The 20,007-nt window shown below is 40.9% G+C and overlaps 1 protein-coding gene across 7 annotated transcripts in view; it reads right to left on the bottom strand.

Annotated features, from left to right (window-relative positions):
- FAM53A (family with sequence similarity 53 member A) overlaps positions 1 to 20,007 on the bottom strand; it is a 101,989-nt gene that overhangs the window by 1,508 nt on the left and 80,474 nt on the right. The gene's annotated exons all lie outside the window — the stretch shown is intronic.

Raw genomic sequence — 20,007 nt, 5'->3', positions numbered from 1 at the left:
TGATCTAGTCACCAAATCCAGGACATGATGTTTGGTAAAGGTATGAGCTGAGCTCCAAGTGCAAATGACCCATACAGAAACATTTCTTAGACATGCTGAAGAGGTTGCCTGGCCTCTAGCTGAGTAGGCCCTGATGACTGAGGGAAGGCCATATCTACTAGTTACTAGAAGACTAACATACTGAGTGATCCATTTGAATCTCTGGGAAGGATGATCTGATCTCTTACAGCCTTCCTTAATGTCACAAACAGGTTGATTTCCTGAATGGCTTTACCTAAATAATAAAGGCAGGCTCTGGAAGTATCTAAAGAACTTGGTTTATCCCAGGCTTAAGTGGTGCTTGGGGAAAGAGAATAAGAGATTAATGATTTGGTCTAAGTCAAATTCAGCAGCACACTGCTCTTTCCCACAGAGAGTAGACACTGATCGTGTCCCTCAGTTAAAAGAGTAACTCCATCACATGAAAGGCCTGGCTTGAACCTGGAGGGGTTTAATCTTGGCCTTAAGATGGAAAGGCACCTCAGTACCAAGTAGAAGAAAAAATACATTTTAAAGAAGGAGCAGCAAAGGAAGTTGTCAGTAAGCTAAGCAAAGTAACTGAATGATTCTAAATTGACTCGATGAAGGGTACTTCGGGGGATTGCACACAGGTTGCTGAGCTCGAGTGAAGCGAAAGGTGGTAGAAGCTGCTCTGCCCCATACACCCTCACGCAGGGGGAGGGATACAGAACAGGCGAGGTGGGAAATGCGCACAGGTATGCAGGGCACTGGTATGGCCCCAAAGGGCACTGGTGTCAAAAGGTTCTGATCTCCCATGCATGAGGTGCACACACACACCATAAGCTGGATCCACATGGACAAAGACTAAGGACCCCTCTAAATTTGCAGTGTTTTTAGTTTAGCTGTCATTCTTTGTTAAAAACCCGGTTTTTAAAACACATCAGTCTATTCACAGATGAGTACTTATCAATATTATACAGTATATTATGCTAATTCCTCATTGAGAATTTTATACAATTTCTTTCTCACTGTACACACAATCATTATGTTACCAGTGTCTGGCACAGGATGCCTTTTAGAAAGAACTTTACATATGTAAAGAGATTTACAGACATTTACTAACTAGCCCTCGCACCACCACTGAGGAAGGAAGGTAGATAGATATTCTTTCCCCATTTTACAAGAAGGGAAAGAGGCACAGAGGGGAAGCGACTTGCCCAAGACCATATAAATCACTGAACTTGGGTGCTCCCCTCACATTCAACCCCCTGCTCACTACTCTAATTCATGTCACTTCCTAGATATGCATAACTTGAATCCAGCACATTCAGGGATTAAAGCACACCAGACCCTCGCTAGAAAGCAGGATTTGGGATCCATGCACAGTACTGTGTTAACATGGGGACCGTGTTAAAATGAACTGCAATTAAAGTAATTAAATTTGGGATCCATGGCCGCGACCACGTTATATGCAAATTCGCACTATACAGATGCACGTTCTAGCGAGGGTCCAGTGTATTCAACTGGGGGCGTGGGGGGGGGGGGGGAGAAGAATCAGATAATGTGTGATATTTTAGAATGATTTTACAGCACAACTCAGATGAAAGTCAGTGGATTATAGTACTACTAAGATGAACATGCTTCACTGACTTTGTACTCTTATACAGGACCTCAATGAGATTTTGCTGCACAGTAGAGACCACTGAAGTTCTATTACTGTATCTCATGGCAACCTGCACCAAATCATACTGCTACCATGGAACAAATCTTCAAGAGTAGGCTTCTGATTGCTACCATTATTTGTACAGTGGGCTTGATTCATTTTTCTCTGGCTGGAGTAAGACTGGCATAACTCTGCAGCAGTCAACAGCATTACACTGGTTGAACAGCAATGTTATTAGAATTTGGAGGTGGAGTGCTCTCCGATACAAAAAGATTCTCTCTCCACGTTGTTATACAGATTCACGGGTTTTAAAGCCAGAAGGGACCATTGTGATCCTTTAGGCTAACCTCTTGCATAAGACAGCTCATAGGAATTCCATGAATTGCTTCAAGTCCAATAGCTGTGGCTCAACTAGAGCATCTCTGGGAAAAACATCCAATTTTTATTTAAAGATTTCCAGTGATGATGATGATGACGACGACAACAACAACTAGGCTCTTATCTAGGGCTTTTCATCGGTAGATTGAGAATAACTCTTGGTAAATTGCTCCAGTGGTTAATTACCATCACTGTTGCAAAGTTCTGCCTCTTATTTCTAGTATGAATTGGTCTAGCTTCAACTTCCAGCCCTCAGATCTTATCTTTGTCTGCAAGGCTGAAGAGCTCTCATCAAATTTCTGTTCCTTATGTTGATACTTATAAGCAGATCATGTGTATTTTTACGTATCTGTATGAAATTTCTATGATCCACCCTTAGGTCCTTAATTGATCCATAGCAATCTATATACATACAGTTACTGAAAACAAACATTTTTATATCCTGTATATGAAGAGGGAATATGGGGGTTCATTCATATTGACACCTGATTTTAAAACAGCAAATTTCAATAATGCAATACAGCCGAGGTTCTCAATCTTTTCCTTTCTGAGGCCCCCCCAAACATGCTATAAAAACTCCACGGCCCACCCTATGCCACAATAAACAGGTTTTCTGCCTATAAAAGCCAGGGCCAGCGTTAGCTGGTAGCAAGCCGGGCAACTGTCTGAGGCCCCATGCCACAGGGGCCCCTGCGAAGCTACATTGCTATGGCTTCAGCCCAAGGTGGCGGGACTCAGGGCCCTGGATTCAGCTTTCTACCATGAGCCCCAGCAAATCTAATGCTGGCCCTGCTTGGTGGCTCCCCTGAAACCTGCTCGCAGCCCCCACAGGGGGCCCCGGGCTGAGAACTACTGCAATACAGCAAGGAAATGTGTGTTAAGGATACTTGAATCCTACTTGTAGCCTACTGCTTTGAAATGGTGAAAACATTTCCTGCTATCTGTCTCCAGACAGAGGGAAAAAAGTATTTTCTAGGTAGCCCTTTAAGTCTTATGGTAGATACTGGTTACTGCTCCTCTTCAAACAAAGAAAAACTTATTTATACTTTTGGAAAGGGATTTTTGAACCCCTGAATTGTCCTCCAGTCAGCTTTATTCAAGTTCTACTACAGATTAATCAAAACTAAGCACAGTTGTCTTTCTAGGTTTGTGTACATAAAACAGAAAATTGCCGGTTGGCTATACTGCACTGAAACCACTTGAATGGGAACTTTTGGTTGGTTTCAACACAATAGCAAGTGCATTCAGCTAGTTCTTTGTTCACCCACTTGTCACAAACTTATACACCAAACTAAAAATAGGTGGATTTATTATCTCAAGCACAATCTCACTACTTTTCACAAAGCAAAAAAGGTAGACCCTGAAATGCATTCAAACCCCTCTAACTAAAGCTTTACATGTTACACCAGTACAGTACCACACCTTTCAAGCACAATCATGCTCAGTGGGGAGTCAGTGAGTACTTGCTCAATGGTCCTCATTTTATAAAGGATGCTGGACTAACAAAACAAAAGAACCCACAGTTGGCAATGGATGGAACTCAATCAGTCAGAAGTATTCTTTTGTGTAAAGAAAGAAAAGAAGCTCAAAGAGTTTTAGAAGGAGTAGGGTTATAAAATGTCTGAATATTAAAACTCTGTGTAGGAAACAATGGAGGGGAAAGGAAATAAAAGAAAATATCCCTAGACCCTTGCTTTCAAACCAAATAAGCAAGTTAGGCCCACAGGAATTTGAAAGCAAGCTGATGTGTGCATGCGCTTCTGAATCTCTGGTTCAGAAATTTCACAGGAAGTCACTATACACTTCTGAAGTTTTTTGTTTTAAAAAGTGATTTCACTGGCGCGTTTTGCTACGTGACTTTACACAACACATTCAATTTAACCATGTCCTTAGTGGTGTTTAAAAACCCACAATGTATTACAGAAATGTGTTTGTTACAGTCCATTCTCCTTGAAAGGCTAAATATAGTTTTTTAAAAATCCCACATGTACTTAGTGTTGCCCCAGTTCTCACCACTAACTTGCAAGATGATGTGCTTTTCTTAAAGCCCCTGCTCCTGGAGCACTGTTATTACATGAGAATCTCAACCTTTCATTCTAAAAAAAAAGTAGCCAGTTTCTAGCTCTCACTGGAATGGAGGGAAGCTTGAAAACAAACCCTAAAGGCTCAAAAACTAGGAGGCAAATTAAAAGACTCCCCCTTGCTCTCCCCCAATTATTTTTTAATCTCATGGTATTTTGTGGCCTGATTTATGATTCTTGAATGCTTGGAATTGGCAATGCTGCTTTTTCCAAGCTATCCTCTCCTCTCTATGAAAGGCACCATTTTAACAAAATATTATAGAAATTATTGATACAGCACTTAGACAATATCATCGTGGCCCCAGGAAGCTCACAATTTAAGTTTAGCCGTAAAGCCTACATAACACCCACCAGGCTTGTTGTGCTCAATTGCACAGATCTTGTTTTGCGAGGACTGTGGAAAAAGGTTTTCTTTGATTGTCAGCCTTTCCTTAAGAACAAACTTCCACAGGGAAGCAAACTGAATCCCACCCCCTTTACATCAATATTTCCATCAAGCCACCACAGAAAGAATCCAGCATCTCTCTAAAAGTCAAGCTTGTGTTGGGAAAGTGTTCCACTTTCATGAAGTAGTTTATGCACCTAATTACAATGATGGTAATTACTAATGAATGCAACTGAGATGCCTATAAATTATCGTAAGCCACTTTTATCATACATTTCACATTACTACAAAACTTCCTCTTTAAAAAGTTTCCATTTAAAAATCAAGATCAGAGATATGCAAGTATTAGTAATTTATGTTGTGGTAGTACCCAGAGACCTCCACCATGCTGGAGCTCTGTACCAGTTTCTGTCTATTATGACAGACAAAACATAGTAGGCTGCAGTTCATGCCCCGAAGTGTTTACAAAGATCTCTGAATTTTCCAGTGATTTCAAACATTTCAAGAAATATTTGATCCCATATCATCCCATCACTGCAGCTTTTACTTTATACACAGTAGAAGCAATTTTAGCTCACACCAAATAAAAGCAGATATACTAATTTAACAGCTACGCCACATTGAACAGAATGACCGTGCAAAAACCATATGCACACAGGTGGCCTGATTCTCCACTCTTACACCAGCATACTTATTGAAGCATATGAGGTTGCACTAACAACAGTGGAGAATAAGGACTTCGATGTTTGACTCAAACAATGTCATTATCATCAGTGATGCACTCACAAAATGGTTGGCACTGTGCAAAACAAATACAAGAGGCATTCTTGATCCTACAGTCTGGCAGGAAGGTGGAACCATTCACAAAAAGTGCAGAAAACAAGGAGAGGAAAAAATACAAACAAGGTTATCCATTGCAGTGTTGAATGTTTGGAACCTATTAACATTTGTGTTAATTTAAATTCCAAGAAAGTGATTTATAGCATCTGAAGAAATTCCAAGAAAGTGATTTATAGCATCTGAACTCCAGGCTCAAAACTTAAAATTAAAGACTCAGATGGAAATGCATTTTCTCAAGTTTAAAACTTATAAAAAACTGTTTGGGCATAAAACTGCCACTTTGATTTGTAAGAGAAAGTTACCATATATACTCGTTCATTAGCCCGTTCATTTATAAGCCGACCCCCCAAGATGGATAGATAAAAATAGTAAAAACCTGTATGACCCTTTCATAAGCGGACCCTATATTTCAGGGGTTGGCAATCTTTGGCTCCCGGCCCATCAGGGTAAGCTGCTGGCGGGTCAGGACGTTTTGTTTACCTGGAGCGTTCACAGGAACGGAGCCCCTCAGCCCCCTGTGGCCGCGGTTCGCGCCACTTCCCGCAGCTCCCATTGCCTGGGAACGGCGAACTGCGGACACAGGGACCCGAGGGGCTCCATGCCTGCAGACGCTCCAGGTAAACAAAATGACAATGTATTAGATATTCAATTCAATGATTTTACAGAGTTTAAAATCAAATTTTAGTGTAGATCCATTTATAAGCTGACCCCCGCTCTTTGATGCATCACATTTTTACCAAAAAGATTCAGCTCATGAATGAGTATATACGGTAGCTACTTATTAGTAACTGGAGGTTCTTCGAGATGTGCGGTCCCTATCTGTATTCCACTGCGGTGACACATGCACTGTATCAGGAGATAGAAGGCAGGACAGACCAACCGCCTTTCCAATTCCTTCACCACAAGTCAGAGAAGAGCTGAAGCAGATGAGAAGGTGGGCAGGTATGGACCACACATCTCAAAGGATCCTTCAGTTATTACCAGGTAAGTAACTTTCTCTTTTGCTTCAAGTACTGGTCCCTATCTGCATTTCACTGTGGATGACTGGACAAGCAGTACTCAAATAGGAGGAGGGTGCAAGGTCATAGATGGCAGAGCAGAACAAAGGACTGCTGTTCCAAAAGATGCACTGGCAGAGGAGTACTGTACCATGGCATAGTGTCTAGCAAATGTGTGGATTGAGTGCCACATAGCTGCCTTACAAATATCAAGTAGAGGCACCTCTTGAAGCAACACCATAGATGTTGCTTGCGCTCTTGTGGAAAGAGCTCTTATCCAATGAATATGGGAAGGTTAGACAGCTGATAGAGAAAAACAGAGCCTGAGATCAATTTCGAGATTCTTTGAGAGGATACAGGCTGACCTCTGACCCTTTCCATTATGGCAACAAATAATCTAGGGGGATTTCCTGATTGATTGTGTTCTCTGCAGATAAAAGGCTAAAGGTTCACCAAACATTGAGAGAATGGAACCCTTTTTTCTTCTGAGCATGTGTGAGGTTTTGGGAAGAACACAGGTAAGTGAATAGACTGGTTCAGGTAAAAATCAGACTAATTTGGGGGTGAATTTAGGGTGTCAATGTAACAAAACTTTATGCTTATGGAATATAGCGTAAGGAGGATCTGCCATCAATGCTTCAAGCTCACCAACCCTGCTGGCTGAGATGATGGCTATCAGGAATGTGACCCTCTTGTATAGTAGAGACGTGGAACAAGAAGCTAAATGTTCAAAAGGACGCTTAGTTAGTACGGAGAGAACAAAGTTCAAGTCCCACTGAGGAGCACTCCCACTAACAATCAACTGCAAAGCGCCTGATGAGACAGTCTGCTAGCACATTTTGCTTTCCTGGGAAGTAGACAGCTGACAGTGTAATCTGGTTGCCAATGCACCAGTTCCACAGACTGACCTTTCTGCACACAGGGGGACAGATCTCACTCCTGCCTGTTTGTTAATGTAGAAAATAGGTCATGATGTTGTCGTCTGACATTTTTAGGGCATAGTGACCTTGAATGAACAGGAGAAAGGTTTCACAAGCCCTTCAAACTGCTTGTAGTTTGAGAACATTGATTGCATCCTCTACTTTCAAGGTGTCCAGGTGCCTTACGCTGTATGGTTGTCCAGGTCAGCTCCAAAACCCAACAGGCATGCGTTAATAATTATTGTTCTTTCTTGTGTGGAGGCGATGAAGGGAATGCTGACGCAAGCCTGATGGGGATTCTTCCACCATGACAGGGATATCGTACTACTTTGGTGGGAACAGTCACTATGGGGTTCGTGGACTGTTGGTTTGGCAAGTACACAGTTTGAAGCCACAATCATAGGCAATGAAGGTGGAGTCTTGCAAAAGGTGTGACCTAACGGCATGAGACCACATGGCCTAGGAGAGAAAGAGGTTTTGAAAGGCACTCCGGGGTTGGTTATGATCTGGTCCAGGGTAATGTTCATAGACTGAAACCTGTCTCTCAGCAAGTAAGCCCTTGCCACGAAAGGTGTTGCTGGACATTTACAGTAGTGCTTGGGGGACAAACAGAAAAAGGATTAATAGATTCTGGATGCTCCTACAGCCTGGTCCCGTGAGACGCTACTGGATCTGGAAGAGTTGCAAGATGACCCAATGCATGTGTCCCCACTCATACCTACCCTATGGCCTGGGTGCATTTGAAAATAGGGAACCAGACTGGAACTCTTCGAACTGGAGTAGTCCCCAACTTGCCATGGGAAATAATCTAAAGGGACTGACGACAACATTTCTCCTTGCTGCTATTCTGTCACCCAGAGAACCTGGGTACTGTTCTAGTCTGATTGTCTGACATCTTTCCAACTTCCATGTGAGACCTTTGTGATGGCCCACTGCAATGCAAGACGACTTGGAAACAGCAACAAGGAGCCAGGAAGGCCTGGCAACGAACAGACTTAGCAGCTGGCAAGCTGGCAGCTCAACAGAACCACCTTGGGACAACACTTCTTGACAGTGAATCAATGGTACCTCCAACTAGGACCTTTGATTTGGTTTAGGAACGAGATGACGCTATTAGAAAGGCACACAATTGGCATGTGGTGATTAATAGAATCATTGCACAGGAGAGTCAGGACTCCCAATTTCCCCACTTTGAACTACAAAATTATTTACTTTGCGAAGTGGAGAAGAATTTCCAGACAGGTGAGATACATCACCAGTTTGGGATGCTGGAAACCACCATCTCTAGTATCTCATATGAAATGGCTGGGTTCAACCCCTACAGGACAAGACAAAGGCCCTGAGAAAGACCCAGTTACCACCAAGAAGCAGGTGTGGGCTTTCCTGGGTCTAGCCACGTAGTGCCAAAGGTTCACGCCCCATTTCATGACACTTGCTGCACCACGGACAGACTTCAAGAAAGCCAATGCATCTCAAGCAGTCCAGGTTACACTGGGTTGTCCCAAGGCCTCTACCAAGATAAGGATAACCTCAGTCAACAGCCTGTGTGACAGTATTTGGACTTCTCACTCACGTTTATGTTACAAATGGATACTTCCACAGTTGGACCGGGAGCAATACTGTCAAAAAACATTCAGGGGGTGGAATATCCTATACTGTGTATAACCCTGAAGCTGCAGCCACAGGAGAGCAGATACTCCACCACCAAGAGCATGCTGGGCCATCAAATGGATTGTAGGGGCCTTACAATATTATCTTTTAGGGCTTCCTTTGACCTAGTAACAGACCATGCAGCCCTTAAATGGTTGCAAGTGAGGAAGGACACTAATACATTACTCAGTAGTATCTATCATTACAACCATATGTTTTTTGTGTATGGCACCGGCCAAGTTCACAGCTCTAGAATGTGGACTTCTTTTCCTGGGACTGATGTTCTTGCAGAAGGGAAGAGATCAGAGTCCTGGGCCTGTTCTGCAGGGGAGGTGTGTGACTAAGTACATCAGGCCTTCTCTGCCCCTCAGTTCCCCACCCAAGGAAAATTCACTCATACTGGACCACCACCAAAACAGTCCTCGAAAGGCTTGGAAGGGCCAAGAAAAAAAAATACTGACCAATCAAGAACCAGCAGGCCAGTTAAGAAGGCTTGCCTGCTGTTGCTCAGGGACAGAGCTGGGTGAGACTGGAACAGAGCTCCTCAGGGCTAACCCAGACCCATACCAGGGCCTTGCCCTAAGCATGATAATTAATTGCTTGCCTTTTGCCACCTTGTGCCCCCCTACCCCGTCTAAATGGGCACACGGCCAAGTCTTGAGTTGCCATTTTGTCATTTGATTGTTTTGAGACTGACACCAAGCTTATGGCACAGAATACTCTACTCCAAACCTTGCAGATGAAGGTGGGGAGTGTCCACAGAACCATGTATGGCCCAGAAGAGGGCAATGCAGAGCAGCCCCACTTCCCACAGTGGCCCATGAGAGCCACTGCTACTTTTTACTGCTCCCCACCTGACCAAAGAGTCTACCTTCTGCAGAGCTCCTAAAACGACGGACAAGCCAAAAAATTGGAATGTTATTAAACTATTTATATTTGGGACTGGGGCCTAACTATGCCGAGTGCTGTGCAAACTTAGAAATGAGACAACCCCTACCCTGATGGGCTCTGACAGAAGAAAAAAAGGCCTTTTCTTTTTTGAAAGGTTTCTGCTGCAAACAAATTTATGCATCTTTGCATAAAGAAAAAGTATGCAGTCATTTGCTCAGTCACAAAAATCACATAAGAAAAACTGTTCATATTCCCCCCCCACCCCTTCCCTTCTAAGTTTATAGGGAGGTTTCCCCCTCTCCCATCTGATTTAGTAATTCACATCTTTCACTTCAAGCATGAGAGTTTTCACATTTATCATTTAAGACACTAACTCATGAAGATCATATTTCCAGTTTCACAGATACAAAGAAAGCGTTTGTAGTGCTTACTATTGCTAGCATTACACTTACAACATGTATCTTTAAAACTCATAAATTGACCTCTCTCCAGTCTATCTGCATTTCGGTTTTTGTTTTTTGAATGGGTATCTTGACACAAAGGGGTCTATTCACATTGTTTTGCATGAGGGAATTATGCTGACAAGTTCCTCTACACAGAGATGAGAATACACTCTATGATTGCTCAGGTTGACATTTCTGAACAGTATATGGATATTGATCAACAAGAGAATGACTGCTTGCAGCAGTAGCAGGTAACAGTATTGGTCTTTAGGATCCAAAACCAACACTGCCATAATTTTTCACTGGAGTTGTATTATGTATGTTTTTGGCTACCTATTCAGAAAGATAAAAACATACAAAGAACATACAACACATTCCCTCCCGCTTCCCCCACCCTCAGAGTGCAGTACATTTTAGTGAATATAACTTAGCTCATAATATAAGAATAGCTAACTCGCTAAGAGGAAACTTGCAATGAAGTAGTATTTTATTGTTTTAGTATTTTACTATTTTTATTTTACTAATGAATCATCCTTAACTGAAACTATTTCTAAATAAAGAGGACAAAAAAATTATAAACTTACAAATAATTTGTCAAAACTGTTTTTCATGTTCACACTGAACATTGTGCCAGATTTGGACCGTATTTAGCACTGGTGTAAATCCATTGCCTTTGTCCTCTGACATGAGGACAGAATTTGATCCCTTAGGTCTATGAACATTGCCAAATGGTATTATTTCTTACCACTTACATTTGTCATCTTGACTTTTATGCAGGACTATGCATCTTCTACTATACCTGACACATTTAGCAACACTAATGGTCTCATGTATTCATAGCTGCAACCATCCCATTCATGCTCAGAAGTCCATAGACTCAAATCCCTATGTGTTATTAAAACTATCATTTTGTACTTTTTTGCAGAGTTTACCGAAGGGTGAGGTATATAACAGACCAGTAAAGCTAGCTGTGAATATTAAATTGACATGTATCTGTTGGAAAGATTTATACCAGATTACAAAAGTAAACTTTGAATTTTAAACTTCAAACTGCACTCATTAGTTACTGACAGATGTCAGCCTCACTTACATTATTAGGTTGTGTTGGCATTCTATTATAACCAGCATTTTAAAGGGTTTTATAATTAGGCCATAAAATTCACTCCCAGCTGGAAAAAAAGGTCACAGCCTGGAAGCAATTTCATCCTTTACTTTTTTTTTTTTGGATACAAAAAGAAAATCAGATTTATATATTCTTAATATATAATCATTAAAAAGCAAAGATGCTAGGAATGTTTTGCTCACCTTAAGTTAAAAAAGGACATTTCAAAATGAATTCTTATTGGCTGTTAATCCAATCTACAGGTGCACCAGGGCCACTGATTATTTCCAGAGGAAAGTTAAACTGAGCAAGTTACATTTGTCTGTGTAAAGGGAAAAATGCCCAATGGACATGTCCAGTATGTTCACTATATCTAGCACCTATAAACTAAAACACAATAGCTGTTATATCTAATATTAACGCTTTCTGACAAGGGCTGTTTTGAGACAACTTAGTTAACATAAAGCCACAAAGACACTGGCATTTCAGTATCAGGTCAATCTGTGCTTTTTAAAGAGGTTTAGAACAATGTTGTTCTGAGATATCCTTTCTTGGTTCAGAAGTCACAAGGTGCTGAGGGCACTTGGCACCTGAGAGTAGGATGTTTGGATATAGATTCCCTTGCCAAGGTTCACAAATCAAGGCAAGTGGTCATTTATCCTTTATGCTAGCCAAATGGATACCATACTTGTTCATGGTGGGCTGGGGAAAAGGAGGAAGGCAGGCAGGCTCTTTTAGGTAAGACTTTACAATAAAGATCCTGCCTGTTTTGAGTGAACATTAGAATTCCTATGGCATTTCTCTTAATGGCAAGAGTTTGTCTCAGTCACCTACTGAAGTGCAGTGTGCTGTGCACCAGCTGTCCAACTCCATGATGCCTCCCTTTGGTTTGTAAAGCACTTTTGGAGCCTTTGGATGAAAGGTTGTACATAAAATGTTAAATATCACATAATTCATGTTTTTAAAAGGCTGTAAATAGTCCACGCTACCAAATTTCATGCATTAATACGGGAAATTTCTTTACTTTCTTTTATTGTGGAAAACAATGAAACATGAAAGAACATTTTAGTGATTTCATTATCCTAACTCAAACAAAAGGAAACAAATTTTATTAGTAAAAGCAAACTTATTTAAAAGTAGGAAGTCACTTATTTGAATGCCAGTTTTTCACCATACCAGTTTGCAACATATGACTGCAAACAGAATTATCTATCAATCACCCTCAGAAATATAAATAGCTCATTCTGTTTATTCTCAAACACTTTGATATATCTAATTAAGGTCAATGCCAATGCTTAGAGTTATTTTTTTGAAATAGCTAGGTTACTTTCAAATAGTAATATCCAACTATATCAGTGGGTTACAAATATTTACAAGGAGTAGCTTTTATTGGTGTAAAAAAGTGTCTTTCAGGTTTGTACATTTTGAAGAAAAGGAATGTATAATCATGAATAAACTAGTATTTCCCATTCTAAAAATCCAGTGGATGAAATCAAAGTCTAATAAAGGAGGCTGGCATAGGCTAAATTAAGCTGAGTATCTTCCGGTACATTTGAGACATCTGTTTACCTAAGTGCCAGTATCTGTGTACAACAGAAAACGGTCTGTGCAATGCAAGTCTAGCAGAAAGACAGACGACGTGACAGTTAAACTGATTCAGTGAGGTATTTCCCTACAGGATGTATTTTTATAAGCGCTCTAGGCTTTGCAACGATTGTGTTTTGTTTTTTTGCACTTTCTGAAGAAATTGCTCAGACAGTGACTTCAGTCAAAAGCAAGTAAAGTACACCTCCTACAGTACAGTTTTACACTGAATACCTTCTAATATATAAAAAAGAAAAAAAAAGACAGCCTGGTTTCAAAATGAATGAAGCTCTTTTATTCTGGAACTAAACAACTGCAATACCACACCCCACCCAATACTTCATTCATAACTTAAAGAATTCCACTGAATTATTAACTCAGTAAGTGGTACAATTAACTCATTTCTCTTGAGTTTCTAAGGATCTTAATAATTGACCTTCATTCTGGCCAAATTACTTTTAGAAATCAGAAAGTGGTTTTCCATATTAATGATGGAAACTTGCTGAATAACTTCTTTAATCCCAGATGGGGGGGTGGGGAGGGGAAATCAATAATTCCCTCTGCCACCTCCTCAGCCCCAGACAGACAGAACCAGGACCATCAACATAGCCCTTTGGGTACAAGCTTGGAAACATCAACTGAAAATATCTCATAGCTGGCATATTGTACCAGGATTCTTAACTTGATACATGGATACATTGTCAATGAACCTTATTCTAACAATGTTCTAAATCTAAATTACCAATGTTCTAAATCTTTATTCATCCTTCCATGAATCAAGTTAAGAATTGATACATGCCAAACAGGCTTGGCATGAACTTGTTTATCACTGACTAATTTAAAAAGCCCACACAGCTGCCTGCAAGCTTACATGGGAGTTTATGGATAGCTCCTTTTCACATAAGGTCAAATGCAGCTGGTCTGGTACTCATTAGCTATTTCAACAATGAATTCTTACTTGTACTTATAGCAACTTGCCAAAGAGGAACAGTAAATCTGCATCGGATATTAAGCTTCATCCTCTTATGAGCACACTTCCAGAACAAAGTACTGTAAGTTTAAGTACTGCTTTTCAGGGCTGACGGAGGGCTACATGGTGTTGAACACTTATGAGAAGGCCAGCTATCTGTAAGACATTTGTTATACAAAGTGACATTTGTAAAAGGAAAAACAGTATCCTTAATGAGATTTCCTTTCCTCGCTGTCCCCAGATCATACACTATTGGGCTGTCCTTTGCAGTCAGAGCACAGGGAGGCCTGCAACACAGAGGCTTCACTTCATTAAATGCCATTTTGGGCCTAATTTCAACATTGTGATCCACTCTGCTGATGCAAAGAAAGCAAAGCGCCAGATGCTCTCTGTGCCTGCCACCTCAGTAGTGCTTCATTCACGATTGCAAAAAACTTCAAGCCCCCATTCAAAACTAAGTACCCCCAGCCTGGTCTCTCCTGTCAGAGGACAAAGTGCTGGCTTGTCTTCAGCTCACTTTTGATGCTTGATTATCATCTCCTAGCCTGGCCTACTGCTATCTCCTTTCCTTCTTCCCAAGCCTGCTGGAATTTGAACTTTAAATGGATGTCCTCCCTGGTAACAATAGATAAAAAGGGGGCCTTTGATTGTTCATGCGTTGCTGAAAAGAAAGACCAGAGATTCATCCTGGCTGCAACCTAGCAGGATCTCATCAAGCACAGCTCCCATTCCATTCCAATGTGACGCTTTAGCCTGTAGCTACTCATTCAAGCTCACCGTGTCTATGTTTCCATTCAAAAAGGATGAATTCTTCAGGTTTCCCGTTAAGAAATTAAATGTCGATCCTGTGAATGAAGGGCAACACCAAGCTTGGAAAGCAGCCAAAAGGCTCTAACAACACTCAGTAGTTTGGAGTTAATTCAATACTTACTGCTTTCCAGCAGGATTTATAGTTGCATTATTTTTAAAGAAAAAATTACATAATCATGTTTAGGGCTTGGTAATAAACTATTTTTGGCGCCATCTGTTTTTCTAGTTGCTTGTGCCCCACTTAGTAGAATTTACTTTTATATGGCTCCTTATGACTGACCCACTTAAATTGCTCCAGTTACCAGACCCGAGAGCAAGACACAGGTTAGCTATACACAGAATATGTGATGCAATCAAATCTTTCCCAAATCACCTTTTAGAAAATACCACTTAAAAGAAAGCAGACTGAAGATAATCCTGAGTTGGTGCAAACCAGACTGTCTTCAATTTAAAAAATCTGCACAAGTTTGTAAGTAACACCAGGCAATACATTTCATACAAAGAATGTTACTATCTGGAAAGTAAAAAATGCTCATTAACTGCGTTAAATCATCTGAAAAATGTTTACTCCTGGCAGTGTTTTTCTGAGAGATAGTTGCCAAGTTTCAACCTCATTCAACCCATAGATATTCTGTAACAACTACATTCTGTCAGGCCACACTACCGTTATAGAGAGGGAAATGGAAAGTGGAAGCAGCTGCTGCAGGCAACTTGCCCCAGCAGAGAGGAGATGGTTCAAACAGCAGCTGCCACCCAGGCAAGAGCCCCCCCCCCAAACCCACCAAATTAACTCTTCAAACTCACATTTATATTCTGCTCTTAGCGTGGGACACAACACTGGTGGCCTCCTCAGCATGACAAGAGGGATAAGAGTGAAGGGGTTGCTGATTTCTCAAATTCTGATTCAAGTAATGCTTTGGATACTTGCATACTGATTAAGTTCTCAGAAACACATTGAGTAGGAGCAGCAGTACATTCATCTTGACCCATGACACATCCAAGTTTCCTTTCTAACCAAAATAGCAGCAAAAATATTTAAAGGCTTTGCTCTTAATTATGTCAGATTTAAAAAATTCTACTTAAAACAAGGGAGAAAAAAGTTGTTAGTATTGAACAAATGTTCTTCTTACCCTTTGTGTGGGGCAGCAGTGTTAAAGGTTATTGGTTTACTGGACTTTGCAGCATAGCTATGGGTGATGTTCCTAGAAAATAGGGGTTATGCTGAAAAAGCGAAGAAATGATTGGTATTATGCAATATTAACTCACTTATGTACTTGGAACACGTGATATAATCACATGTATAGGCGCATGTGCACAATCTCTTTAGTGAACTCTAGACCTAGAAATAAAATTCTAAGGATTTTAAATCAACTCTTCAAGCAATCCATATTATTGAAATCAAGTTCACTTGGCCCTGACAGTTGGGTTTTAATCACTTTCTGGAAGAGAGTACAACTAGCATACACTGAGTGAACGGTGGGGGTGGGAGTGGGGAGGGGAGTTTAAATACTCCAACCGGAATAAGTTTTGTATGTCACAACAGTCAATTAAAGGTATACCTTGCAACCACCATTTTTATTTTATTTTTTAATAAAACTCAGCAATTGGCAACATGAATTATAACTCCCAAAGGCTGCTGCACGACCTGCATGTGCATTTACAGAATGTGAATTACTGAAGAATGTGATGGCTGATGAAGGCTCCTGCCTGCAACCAGAGGGTTTGAGACTCACTGCTTTTATTAGCAAACTGTTATAGTTTCCAAACTTCAAGTGGCTGAGGAAACCATCTCCAGCTTTCTGTCCAACACACCTAACCCCGTAACCTGGTGCAACCACAAATTTATGGATTTTTAGGGACACTCACTGATTACTACAGAAACATGCCCTATCAGGAAAAGTTGGAGGAAACAAGCTAACAAATACAGCAGAACCCCAGAGTTATGAACACCTCAGGAATGGAGGTTGTTTGTGACTCTGAAATGTTCGTAACTCTGAACAAAACGTTATGGTTGGGCTTGACACTTATATCCAGACTTTAGTGAGGCTGGAACCCTGGTATAAAGGAAGTCAGGAATTTGGAAAAAAGTCTGCAAATAGCACTCAAGTGTGATTTTGGTTTGTTTTTTGTGGGGGCAAAAGGAAGGGAGTGGAGAAGAGACAGTACTCTATGGAAACAATCTGATCTACACCTCAAGCACTGAACCATTTTCAGCCAATACCCATGGAACAGTAACACCTACTATGTCAAAAACGCCCAAGTTCTGCTACAGCTACACAACCCTGAACATTGCCTTTCATCCCAAAATATAATGAAGTGCTTCACAAAAGCTACATACAGCTATCTTCCCCCCGCCCTGCAGTGGAGTATAGTGCAGCACCCATACAGGGGTGCGAAGGAACATTCAAGGGGGCACAGAGGGACTGGAGCCAGCCCCCATGGCAGGGTGGAGAGGGAGTGCCACCCAATCCCACTCCGCTTTAGCTCTGCTTTGGCCCTGCCCCCAGCCACGGTCCCAGCCCTGCCCCTTGACCACAGCTCCACACCCAGTCCCAGCTCCGCTTCTAGCCTTGGCCCCACTCCTGGCCCCAACCCTAGCCTCAATCCTCTTACCCCTGTCCACATCTCCCCACCTTCCTGGACCTGGAGTGGCGGAGGGGATGCAGATAGAGGTAAGGGGAGGTGCAACCCTGAAAAATTTGGGGACCACGGCAAACCTTACACAGAGTCATGAGGTCAGTGTCCACAGAACAGGCAGAAGCTCTCTTTCTAAGGTCAAAAGACCCACTCAGTAGGAGTGCATGAAACAATCTTATTCTGCCAGTGTTCATCCTGTTGCGAGGTGAATCTTTGTAACAAGCAACTATGAGTGGTGAGTGGGGGGTAGAAAAGTTATTATAGACTAGTTACTAGGATACTTTAAAAGTCTGAACTCTCACTAGCTACCTGACCAGGATAAATAACCCACCAGATTTATAAATTGCACCTTGTTTTTTAGGTTAAAAAAAATTCTAGAAAGGACCAAGTCACATGCATATTTGTAACTATTACAACTATTTATCTTAGAAATCCTTTTAGCCCAAAACAGGACATTTTATAATGAACAATTTTATCATGAACAATTGTTAATGCACGGTGAATCTATTTCCCCCTTACTAAACACTAACAATATGCTGTTGGCACAAACTTTTTTTTTTTTTTTGGGGGGGGGGTGGGGGAGGGAACAGACATGGGTCAGAAAAATGTGTAATTTAATTTTTTTTTAAACACATTCGTACCATCCTGTTTCATGGGATTAATTGTTAGACCGAGCATACCAGATTTAGCCCCCTGCATCAATCTGGAGTTTAAAGTGAGGTCACCTATTTTGATTTGTTCAGTGTTTAATAACTTCTAATTTGGATGTGTGTTAGCATTTATTAAAGCAGCAACTAATATTAGACACTGGGAAATTGATAGTTATGATGTATGAACAGCCCCACAGTTATTAAGTGTGTATCTTAAGGCCTCCTCTACACTTTTACTGTATTCTGAACCTGACATGTTCTTGACGTCTGACATTAGAGAGGTTATAGCAACTTCATAGTTAAATTTGCATTTAGTTTCAGTCAAAGCAGGGTTAAAATCCCTTAGATGAAAATAAGATGTGCACATCAGTTATACCACTTACTTTTAAAGGTTTTACCTTAAACATGGCTTTATTGTCAAACTTGAAAACTTAAGTCTCAAATACGACAATTTTATTTGAACTTAGTATTACTAATAACTATTTTGTACCAGAGAACCAAATCAAAATTTAAATAAATAGTCAAGTAAGCCTACGTGAGATCTCATTACCCTGCAGAGTTCTTGATTCCAGCCTCCACAGATTTAGGAACTCTTGCAAGGCAGTATGAATTTTGCAGGGACAGAGTGGTAGCAGCCCAGGCACTCTGGGGAGATTAGTATCTCTTCAGGGCACTGGAATCTATTGAGCTCCTTACAGTCTTCTTGCTAAGCCACTTAAGCAAGAAGACAGGTTTCAGAGGAACAGCCGTGTTAGTCTGTATTCGCAAAAAGAAAAGGAGTACTTGTGGCACCTTAGAGACTAACCAATTTATTTGAGCATGAGCTTTCGTGAGCTACAGCTCACTTCATCTGATGAAGTGAGCTGTAGCTCACGAAAGCTCATGCTCAAATAAATTGGTTAGTCTCTAAGGTGCCACAAGTACTCCTTTTCTTTAAGCAAGAAGAGACAGTTTGTCTGTAGAAGCAGGAAACCTTAAGCAGCTCAATAGTAACAGACAACTTGGGTTCAACAAAACCAGTGAAGATGCTACTTTCTCTGTGGAGTTTCCCAGCTGTATAGGAGGTATGTCTGGTGTTTATCAGAGGGAATGTGAGAAAAGGGCTTTCAATTCTGCTTTAAATCAAGGCACTTTCAGTGGGCTGGGAGATTCAAGGATTGAAAAACTAAAAATTCCACACTCCAGCAGAGCACAGGTATCTTGAGCTCATTATAGATTTGTTAAATCCTGCTCCACCCCCCGCAAACCCTTCAAACCATGCCCATATGCAGTACCTTCCATCACTCTAACTCCAGACTTCTCTCACCCTTTGACTCAAGACTCTGGCATCACACAAAGTTGTCAGGTACAGTTTTCTGCACAAACTATTATAAATTTAGCACTGTACAACAAACTTTATGCACGCAGTGCATAAGGTATGGGGTTCTAGTTTTAGGAGATGTGCACACAGGAAATTCCTACTTTAGCTCCATCAAGTCAGCTCCTATCATGAATGTAACATTACAGTTAAACCTAAGGTTTAAAAAATTTGGAAGTTAAGTTTTAAACCATGAGCTATATAAAAGTTCTTAACTGGTGTTCTGGTTCAGACTTTGGGGTGTTTGTGTAATGAGTAGGGGGGAATTTTGACATTCTAATAATATTAAACAATACTAATAATTGCAAAGATAATGGAATATAGCTTTTATACACAAAGGCTACTGTGGCTAATTATTTCCATAATTCTTGATGTTTAGGGTTGGAGTTCTCTTTTTAAATTATAACCTTGATACACTACATTTAAAGTATAACATCATCCACTTGTGCAATCTTAAGTTTGTGTGATAATAAATAAGAATTTTTAATTTCTATTTAGACATGCTGTACAGTTGGATCAACACCAACAAGCACATCCGGATTTCAAAAAAGAACAGGGAAACTAGTTTACACATAGACCTATAAAACACGAGAGAACAACTTTCAAAGTCTGAAGTAGCACAAGACGGTTAAGCCACAAGACACCTGT

The sequence above is a fragment of the Caretta caretta genome, chromosome 4 (genome assembly GCF_965140235.1).
Source record: "Caretta caretta isolate rCarCar2 chromosome 4, rCarCar1.hap1, whole genome shotgun sequence".
Classification (NCBI taxonomy): domain Eukaryota; kingdom Metazoa; phylum Chordata; order Testudines; family Cheloniidae; genus Caretta; species Caretta caretta.
The sequence above is the reverse complement of the archived record's forward strand: the minus strand, read 5'-3'. Positions and strand labels throughout refer to the sequence as shown.